Consider the following 9,680-nt stretch of genomic DNA (forward strand, 5'->3'; position numbering starts at 1 on the left):
AGTGCTCTGCACATAGTAAGCACTTAATAAACAGTACTGATTAATCTTCTGGATAGAAATAGAATGCAGGGTCTCAAAATAGACATCACAGAAATATATACATACTGGTATTCCAGTATAGCATTTACTGCCTTTAGTACAGTATTAAAAACACTTTAATTTCACACTTTGAAGTCATAGCAGATTTAACTGAACTGTCCATATTTTCCAGAGAGTAAATTAGAACAAGGTTAGCATCTCTAAGAAGCAGACCAAAAAGTAGACAAATGGAAAGACAAGATAGCAAAAGAACGAGACACAGTCACAGAGAATGACAGACATGGAGAGGTAAAAAGGAAGGTTGAGATAGAAAAAGCAGTAAAATCTACAGATGGAGAGAATGAGAGACAAAGAAGAAGAGAGATATAGGGACCAAAACAGAAACAGACCTTGGGGGGGGGGGGGGGGGGAGAGAGAGAGAGAGAGAGAGAGAAAATATATGAATGAGCAGGAGCTATGGACACTCACACATATACATATACTTTGCATGAGTGTCCAAATACACAAACACACACATTCATATTATAAACATAGATGGAATCATTTAACTTCTCATTTTACCATTTACTTCCTGTATTCATTGCCAGCAATGTCCCTTATATCTTCACTGTCTTCCAATGTCACTACTACTGCTCCTGCTGGTGCTGATAGTGTTGCAGCCATTGTAAACCATTTGTTTCTTGAAGATCTGTAGTCTGTCTACCCTACAGGCAGTTACCCTTCCAGGAAACACCACCCCTAAGGACAACTGGGGAGTAGAAGGAGGGGAAAGAGGAGGAGTAGCTTCAGTTACTTGCAGCTTTGATGCATTCATTTTGGTGACCAGTGTGTTTGTTTCCCCCATCGGCATCCCAGGAAAAAGAAAAAAAAGAAGGGTCTTGAAGTATATTTTGGATGGCAAGTCAAGACTCTAAGATTTGTGTTTGTCTTATTGGATTATGAATCTTGAATTATGGTAGAGTGGACTTGAACTAAAATCACATCATGCTTTATTCAGAATGTTGTCATTAGAACAAACCCTAATCCTGCTGTTGCATTATTGCTAAAACATTGTGGAAGCATATTCTGACAAATATGAGTGTATTTAAACAGTTCCATACACACTAACAGTTCTTAAGTAAAAGTGTCAGCAATCTGTATATTCATTCACATTGACTTTCCCATTTAAAGATGTTTTTCTGTTAGACTAAGAAACTAAATATCTTAGCTTGAGAATGAAAGCAAACTGTACTGTCATTAATCATTGAAGCACTAGTACAGTGCATTGCAGTCAGTGGATACTCAGTAAATGCTGTTAGAACTACTAACACCTTGGGTGGACTTATCCCCAATGTAAATAGCTAAATCTGCCCTTTTTATGCCTCTATTCCTTTGGCACAACATACATATTCAGATGGGGGAATGTATTTCACTGAACTTTAAATACTGATTTCTGACTAATATTTACAGGGTAAATTTAACCTCTGATGTCAAATTAAAATTTGCTGGGATGGAGTTATGAAGACAAAAATTACTTCAATGAAGCTCATACCAGATTCTCTGCCCTGGGAACTCTGATGGAAAGATAACACGGGCTTTTCCTAATCTTGTCACCCTGTTATCATGGTGAGGTTACATGGCAGTCCTAAAGCTTCAGCTGATGGGCGACAGTGTGAAAGCATACATTCAGAAAATCCCAAAATTCCTGACCAGAAATTGGCGATGGGACAAGCAACTTGGGGGTGATTGAGAAGTCATGCCCAAACTCAGAATTTAGCACCCAAAAATTCATGTCTACCTGGGATCTGACATGTATGCAGCATTGTCAATGAGAAACTCTATTGCAAATCCCTTTGGATGACTTAAAAAAAAAATTGGAAAATTTTCTCTGGAAACAAATGTTATTTTTGTCTGTGCAAAGACACAAAAGTATTCTGAAATGATAATGATTTTAGGAAAATCAGAAGAATATGTACAAAGAAAGATTAATGACAGTACAGTTTGCTTTCATTCTCAAGCTAAGATATTTAGTTTCTTAGTCTAACAGAAAAACATCTTTAAATGGAAAAGTCAATGTGAATGAATATACAGATTGCTGACACTTTTACTTAAGAACTGTTAGTGTGTATGGAACTGTTTGAATACACTCATATTTGTCAGAATACACTTCCACAATGCTTTAGCAATAATGTAACAGCAGGATTACGGTTTGTTCTAATGACAACATTCTGAATAAAGCATGATGTGATATTGGAAGAAAAGATTGTACATGCTTTTAATACAACATGTATTACCAAATGATTTGAGAAGCAGTGTGATCTAGCAGAAAAAGTGTGAGAATCATAGGATCTATCTCTGCCATGTGTATGCTGTGGGACCTTGGGCAAGTCACTTAACCTCTCTGGGACTTAGTTACTTCATGTGTAAAATGGTGATTAAATCCTACTCCCCCCTTCAGGGATAAGGACTGTGTCCAACCTGATTAACTTGTATCTACCTCACCGCTTAGTACAGTGCTTGGCACATAATAAGTGCTTAATAGTATTAATAATAATAATGATAATAATAATAATGATAATTTCAGTACCATTTCTCTAATTGTATTACACTCTCCCAAGAGCTGAGTTCAGACCTCTTTACATAGTAAGCATTTAAGCATTCAATACATACCGTGATTTACTGATTGCAGGGCTCTGCCAGAGAAATCCCTGTATTTTATGAGGGCTTGTTTTACCTGTTTATGTCAAAATCATTGAAGTCAATTCAAAATCAAACACCATAATTATCTCAGAACAGTGGTTAAATTTTCTGATCAGAAATATTTCATAGCCGTAACATCTAGGATATCAGAAAAAAATGCGTATTTTCCTTTTTCAAAAGATACTTTATGGTAAAAAGACCTTTTAATAATAATCATAATAATAATGATAGTATTTGTTAAGCACTTACTATGTGCGAAGCACTGCTCTAAGTGGTGGGGGATACAAGGTGATGAGGTTGTCCCATGTGGGGCTCACAGTCTTGATCCCCATTTTACATATGAGGTAACTGAGGCACAGAGAAGTTAACTGGCTTTCCCAAGGTCACATAGCTGACAAGTGGTGGAGCCAGGATTCAAACCCATGACCTCTGACTCCCAAGTCCCGGCTCTTTCCACTGAGCCACGCTGCTTCTCATTCTTATTTTTCATACTTTAATGCTAATATTTTTTTCAGTGACTCGTTTGAAGCCTTCAAATGAAACTACAAGTTTCATATACATATTAAAACTTTTTCTTATCAGCAGTCAGTGTGTTTATTGAGTACTTACTGTGTGTTGATCACTGTACTAAGTGCTTAGAAGAAATAACAGTTCCACAAGGAACTTAAAGTAAACTGGGGGAGATTTACAGATAGGGGAGATGTTTCAGATGGGAAATGAGGATATTTGAATCCTATTTCAGGAGACACTATCTGTAGATTTGAAATGAGGATATTTGAATCCTATTTCCAACCATGGCTTAACAGAAAGAATATGGGCCTAGGAATCAGAAGGCCTTGGTACTAATCCTTGGATGACACTTACATGCCGTGTGACCTCAAGCAAGTCCCTTAACTTATCTGTGTCTCAGATTCCTCATCTGTAAAATAAGGATTAAATTCTGCTGCCTCTGCTTAGGCTGTAAACCCTATATTGGACAGGGATTGTGTATACCTTGATTTATTTTGTATTTACCCAGTGGTTTGTCCAATTTTGGCACCTTGTAAGTGCTTAGCAAATATTATCATTATCATTATTATTATCACTTTGGTTGTATAGTCAAGTAGATTCATATCTAGAGTGTGCATATGACTTGGGTTTCAATTGGCTGTAAGCCCTATATTGGACAGGGATTGTGTCTAGCTTGATTTATTTTGTTCTACCCAGTGGTTAGTACAATTTTGGCACCTTAGCAAATATTATCGTTATCATTATTGTTATCACTTTGGTTGTATAGTCCAGTAGATTTATATCTAGAATGTGCTTTTGATTTGGATTTCAATCTAATATTTCTATGAGGATATAAAAATAGCTTAAAATACTTATTTTATATTAAAGCTGCACAAAACTGATTTTTCATTTGGGTACACTTATAGAACCTTTATAACTTTTCACAGGAAGTGTGTTAAAGAGAAAAAAGTGATCACCAAGCTCCTGACAAAAATAGGCTTGCATTACTCCAAAATTATCAAATTCATTCATTCAATCATATTTGTTGAGTCCTTACTGTGTGCAGAGCACTGATCAGGTATAGTTGTGTTACCCAACATTTGTCTGGCCCAGCTCCTGTATTTTAGACAGTATATTTAATAAATCAGAGTGAGAAAGCAGCTAAAGAGATATGTGATTTTCAGTCACATATGAACAATTCCATACAGATTACTTTAGAAACATGCAAGTCACTTATGGAGTAGCAAGAACCGTTCAATACTTAAAATACTGTATTGACTAGTTCTCCTGCATACTGTGGTGAGTGGCAGTGACCTTTCTCAGCCTAGAGAAGTGGTCACTAAGAGGTATGAGAATTCTAGGGAGCATCAAGCAAAGCTGATGTTGATTTCAGAATTGAGAAATCTGCAAATGAAATTTTTCATTCCTGGAGAATGCCCTTAGAAATTGCTTGCCCCAGCAGAATAATATGGTCTTAAATAAAGAAATGTGAAGAATCAAGAAGGAAAAAATATGTTGTTCAGATTTGCTTTTTGTGTGTATAAAGCTAAATCCACATTAGCTGGCAGGGATTTAAATGATGTATGAGCTTAGTGCTAAAGTGGCCCCATTGTGAGCATGCAGCCACATGGTATTTGCATGATTAGGTGTGTGAGTTTTTATAAACCAATTTTGTTTGTAGCTTAAATATCTAGAAGCAAATCAATCAATCAATCAATCATATTTATTGAGCGCTTACTGTGTGCAGAGCACTGTACTAAGCGCTTGGGAAGTACAAGTTGGCAACATATAGAGACAGTCCCTACCCAACAGTGGGCTCACAGTCTACATAAACTAGTCACCTGACTCTTCTTTATGAGTTTGGGGACAACTGACTGCAGTCAATCTGTAGAAAGATGTCTCTGCAAAATCATATGGGGATGGAGAAGGTTCCCTTTATTATTTGACTGACCAGTGACACTAAATGAAATATCTAATTTTTGTATTTTTCACTGGATTAGAAACAAGGAAATATGGCAAAGAACTGATTTATTCCATTTTTTTTGAAGACACTTCAATCAGACAGGAAAAGAAAAAAGTAGTAAATGTTAAGTTTGGATATTGTCGTGGACTTAGAACATTTTAGAAGAAGAAGCCCCTCTTTCCTTTTTAGTGTATTAGAATAGATAATCCCACAAAGCACACCTTCCCTTCTTGGAATTTCTTCTTGCAGTTAGGACTGACTACAGTCAAAGAGGGGATCACTCATCAATTACAGCTGTGATTTGCAATGTAACTGCAGCAGCAAAATAATGTAAGTGCATGTTTCAAATGAGGGGTGACGTCTGGGAACATAGCAACCACAAAGCAAACTCATATACTGACACTTCTACCTTTCTACACTCATTTCACGTCTGGGAGGCCTACAATGAGTTTAAATCAATGACCCTGAACCTGCGTTGAGGATAGAACACCAAAGATATTTATTCCTAAATTATTCCACGAGGTTTGCCTGTAATTCTACTTCCCAGGGTCTTTCAGTTCTGTTTTTATTTCCGTATTTGTAGTCTAGGGCAGTAGTACCTTCTATATAGGCATAGAAAGAAAGGAAATAAATAATAGGCTGACATACCTATATTAATATTTCTTCTCCCCAAAGTACCTAAAGAAATTTTAATTGTTTAATTTTAAATCCCTAGAGTGTGAGAAACACCTCCAGATAACTGCTGTTCAGTGTATGCATTCGAATTGTTTAATGGTTTATTTTCAATGGGAGGTAGAAAAACACAAAGGCCCAAAGATAAATGGTGCATATCACCTTGTCAGCATACTTTGCCATTAATTAAACTTCTCTTATGCATGTGTGATTGGATGTAAATATTTGTCTATTTAATTGTTATATCTTTAAAGTGATTCTTCTTTCTCATTGAATACAGATTTGACCCCTAACAGAAGTAATGAACCTTGATTCATACTATTTTCTTCTAGTAAAATATGATAAATTTGCTTTGCAGAATGTGACATGAAAAAGCGAAGAAAAAAGATAAAGATTTTAAGCTCTGTAATTTGGTAGCTGATATAATGCTGCTGACAAACTTCAAGAATAATTTAAATAATAATAATTATGGTACTTGTTAAGTGCTTACTATGTGCCAAGCACTGTTCTAAGCACTGGGGTAGATACAAGCTAATCAGGTTGTGTCCCAGGGCCTCACAGTCATAATCCCCATTTTACATATGAGGTAACTGAGACACAGAGAAGTTAAGTGGCTTGCCCAAGGTCAGACAGCAGACAAGTGGCAGAGCAAGGATTAGAACCTATGTCTTCTGACTCCCAAGCCCGTTCTCTTTCCACCAAGTCACGTTGCTTCTCTAAATAATAATGATGGTGCTTTTTAAGCGCTTACTATGTGCCAAACACTGTTATGATTGCTGGAGAAGATACAAAGTATTCAGATTGTCCCATGTGGGGGTCACAGTCTTAATTCTCAATTTACAGATGAGGTAATAGAGGCACAGAAGTTAAGTGATTTGCCCAAAGTCACACAGTTGACAAGTGGGGGAGGTGGAACTAGAACCCATGACCTCTGACTCCTAAGCCCATGCCCTTTCCACTAAGCCACGTAACTTGGATATCAATCAGAGGTATTTATTTAGCACTTTCTGGTTGCTTAGCAGTCTACTAGGCACTGAGGAGAACAATGAAGTTGAGTTGGTAGAAATGTTCCCTGCCTGGAAAGCTCTCATAGTCTAGAGAGAGCAAGTTTGTTAACTTAGATATCCTGCTCATCCTCTAAACCCACCAAATTTCACATCTTCTAACAAGACATTCCTGGTTAATTTTAGTGTCGTGAGTCTAATCAACCCTTCATCTACTTCTTGAATTTATTGTGTATTTATTCATTCTCTTCCTCAGCTTTTCTGCTTATATGTGTATTCATTTAAACGTTCATTTTTATTTATTCTGATTATAGAATATGTCTATGTCTTTCTCCTCCATTAGAATGTAAGTTCCTTGTGGGCAGACACTGTACATTGTGCTTCTGACCTAATTCCCAAAGGTTTTCTTAGTGCATTGCATTATATTCAGTAGGCACTGACTGAATACCTTTCTTTGTACTACCACTCAATCAGTCAACTAATCAGTCAATCATACTTTTGGAGCACTTACTGTATTAAAGTGCTTGGGAGAGTACAAAGTAACAGAGTTGGTAAACATGTTCCCTGCCCACAATGATCATGCAGTCTAGAGGGATACTCATATTGAATTTTATTTCCATTGCTGACTTTGTGAAGAGTAAAAATAGAAGATAAGATTATATACATGTCTTCATCAATAATATAAGCACACACACCATATAATTTCAATATATCATGTTATTTATGTATACCTAAAAATGGTTGTATTTACGGAGGGAGGGAGAGAGAGAGAGAGAGAGAGAGAGAGAGAGAGAGAGAGAGAGCTATAAATTTATTTTGAGTTCAACCACTTGAGGGAAACATAATCGGCTATCTGCCAGGCATTTACTTTGCTTAGCCCCATGCATATCACCAGGTACTGTGGTTTTGCCTTCTTAAAATAAATGAAAGTGAAGATTTGACCTTCAACCACTTCATTTGACCAATGTAGATATTCAAACCTAACCATTCATACTAAAAAGTTCATTTGGAGATTTACCACTTTGGGTATTTAAGTGGATTCAGTTATGCAGTTGATTATCAATTTTCCCCTTCACTTTGTGCTACCTGGAGTTGCCTCAAGTTCTAAATGCTGTCTTTTCCAGCTCCTGCTCTAGGTCTAAAGCAACCAATCAATCACCTATCTACATGTTTTGTTTTGTTATCTGTCTCCCCCTTCTAGACTGTGAGCCCATTGTTGGGTAGGGACCATCTCTATATGTTGCTGACTTGTACTTCCCAAGTGCTTAGTACAGTGCTCTGCACACAGTAAGTCCTCAATGAATACGATTGAATGAATGAATGAATGCATTCAGTGCTTACTTTGTGCAGAACAGTATACTAAGCACTTGAGAAAGTACAATAAAACAGATTTGGTAGTCACAATACTTGCCCACAAGGAACTTACAGTTAGTTCACTTAGCTGACCTCCAGATAGACAATGAATACCTTCCCTGCCTAGAAATAGAAAATTTCACATAATTGCTCTGTTTGTGTGTATGTGTGTGTGTGTGTTTATCTTGAGCTTTTATTTTCAGAGATCAAATGCTTATTATTTATTACTTAGTTCATTATTGATCCATACAATCCATGACACAGTTTTTGTTACTACAGCAAGCTGGATCAGCAAAAAGTATTAATAGATCAAGAAGCATTTGCTTAAAATCTTAGCTAAGTTCAAATAGTGTACTAAAGGGAAACTCAGGAAGGATTGATAAAATTTAGGGGTATTAAGTGCTACAACACTAACCATTATTAATCGTCAAGGATGGCATATATCACACTATCTTCCTAAGCAGTTTCTTTCCATCATTAGACACAGAATTCTGGGCTTGATAGGCTGTTGATCTGACTCACTACTTGCACTTCCTATATTCTTAGAAACTCTAGAACTTCAGGTAAAGGGTCATACTTCACAAAAAGTTCTACCTTCATAGTATGAGGTCACAAAGTCAATGGGCATATAAATTGATGGCCACCAGGCTGAAATCTGGGAGTATGTCAGATATATCTCAAATGACAAGCTAATGGCTCAATACTGCTACTCTGCCAGGTGAACTGGAGAAAAAGATTCAACAATGGAAATACATTAAGAAGAGATGTTCAGCAGATCTTAATGCCATGAGGATGCATAGGTGCAAAACTGAACATTTGATTGATCTAAGTGAAAAGGTACATGAATGATTTTGGTGCACGTGTTTCACTAAATTAGTTTACTATTTGTTTTAAGGAGATAAAGCAATAGCACCTGACTTCTGGGTCATAGCACTATGGCACAGCATCAGAACTATGTTACAAGCACTTTGGCTGTAAATGGGTCCTGCACATAGAAAATTTTCTATAGGTTGCTGCCCTGCCAACAACAAACCTACCTATTCACACATTGCATTTCGAGTTCTAGCGGGAACATTTTGGGCAGGATTGAGAGACTTCTAATGGCACTCTACAAACTATCAGCACTTTAATCAGTTTCCTTTACTTGGGTTCTTCGTTATTATTATTATTATTATTATTATTGTTAAGCACTTATTATATGCCAAGCACTATATTAAGCACTGGGATAGATAGAGAGACAAGTATTTGGACACAGCTTCTGTCCCATAGTAGGAGGGAATTAGATTTATTCTCCATTTTCCTGATGAGGAACTGATGCACAGAGAAGTTATGTGACTTGCCCAAGGTCACACAGCAGACTCAGGAGGCAAGTGGCAGAGCCAGAATTAGAATTCAAGTCCTCTGACTCTAGGCCCATGTTCTTTCCACTAGGCCACACTGCTTCCCTGATGATTCAGGACCAAGGCTCTTTGTTTTTCCTG

The 9,680-nt window shown here is 36.9% G+C and overlaps 1 protein-coding gene and 1 long non-coding RNA gene across 2 annotated transcripts in view; one reads left to right on the forward strand and one right to left on the reverse strand.

Annotated features, from left to right (window-relative positions):
- The window catches only part of PCDH17 (protocadherin 17), a 154,160-nt gene that overhangs the window by 138,695 nt on the left and 5,785 nt on the right, over window positions 1-9,680 (forward strand). The gene's annotated exons all lie outside the window — the stretch shown is intronic.
- On the reverse strand, window positions 613-8,689 carry LOC119946876. The gene is made up of 3 exons (XR_005456466.1): window positions 8,615-8,689; window positions 2,689-2,752; window positions 613-787 (listed from the first exon to the last, which is right to left on the reverse strand). It is a non-coding gene; the product is annotated as an uncharacterized LOC119946876 (long non-coding RNA).

The sequence above is a fragment of the Tachyglossus aculeatus genome, chromosome 2 (genome assembly GCF_015852505.1).
Source record: "Tachyglossus aculeatus isolate mTacAcu1 chromosome 2, mTacAcu1.pri, whole genome shotgun sequence".
NCBI classification, from domain to species: Eukaryota; Metazoa; Chordata; class Mammalia; order Monotremata; family Tachyglossidae; genus Tachyglossus; species Tachyglossus aculeatus.